Source organism: Manacus vitellinus, unplaced genomic scaffold (assembly GCF_001715985.3).
Source record: "Manacus vitellinus isolate BGI_N305 unplaced genomic scaffold, ASM171598v3 scaffold_42_pilon, whole genome shotgun sequence".
Lineage (NCBI taxonomy): Eukaryota > Metazoa > Chordata > Aves > Passeriformes > Pipridae > Manacus > Manacus vitellinus.
In genome coordinates, this window is record NW_021940553.1 from 1,578,897 (window position 1) to 1,579,761 (window position 865).

General features: G+C 53.4%; 1 protein-coding gene across 4 annotated transcripts in view; it reads right to left on the reverse strand.

The window, feature by feature from the left end:
- Positions 1-463, reverse strand: part of KATNAL2 (katanin catalytic subunit A1 like 2) — a 30,861-nt gene extending 30,398 nt beyond the window's left edge. For all 4 annotated transcript variants that reach the window (XM_029962153.1, XM_029962152.1, XM_029962155.1 and 1 more), the window contains exon 1: positions 441-463. The gene's annotated coding sequence lies outside the window, so the exon portion shown is untranslated. The remainder of the gene's footprint in view (positions 1-440) is intronic.
- Positions 464-865: the final 402 nt, after the last annotated feature.

Below are 865 nucleotides of genomic sequence, written 5' to 3' on the forward strand. Positions count from 1 at the left end.
AGACGACCAATAAAGAGTGAAGTAGAGTGATGGAAAGGCGGGGCTAGCAGCGGCGCTGACCAATGGCGCTGGGCTCACCTGAGCGGCGGGGATCTGTGAGGGGAGCGGGGGAGGGTCGGTCTGAGGGGACGCAGAACAGGCCGGACTGGCCCAAACTATCCCAGAACATGACAAACCAACCCAAAACAAGTGAAACCAACCCAAACCATGCCAAAATACGCCGAACCAATGCAAACCAACCCCAAACAAGCTAAACCAACCCAAAACATGATGAACCAACCCAAAACATCCCACAACAAGCAAACCAAGCCAAGCCAACCCAAAACAAGCGAAAACAACCCAAACCAATCCAAACCAAGCCAAAACAAACCATTCCAAGAACATGCCAAGCCAAACCAGCACAGCCCTGCCCACCTCAGTGTTAAGTACGCCAGGCTCACCTGACACAGCCGAGGGGTGTCCAACCAGACGCAGACTCCACTCGGTCCCTCACGTCAAAGATGCTGGCAAGTGTTAAAATGGAGACCACCACTCCGAGGCACCACAGGGCTGAGAGAAGGGCCCTCCTCGGAGCACGACTCGGCTGCCTGGTTGCTGCAGCCTCCTGGGTTCAGGGTGTGATTTATTGGAGGGGTCAGTTGTGCCTCTTGGATACTGTCCGGCTTCAGCCTAGCTGGAGGAGAACCTATGATCCTGGTAGAGGTTGATGAAACCTAAAGCTCTGTCTCAAGACCTCTCCCAAAACTTGTGCTTTCCACTCACAGGGGTTGGTATACACATGCATAGCACCCAACAGCTTTGTGGGAAAGGCTTTTATCATCCCTATTCCCAAATCCAACAGCTGCCCAGTTTCACCAGCTGTTCT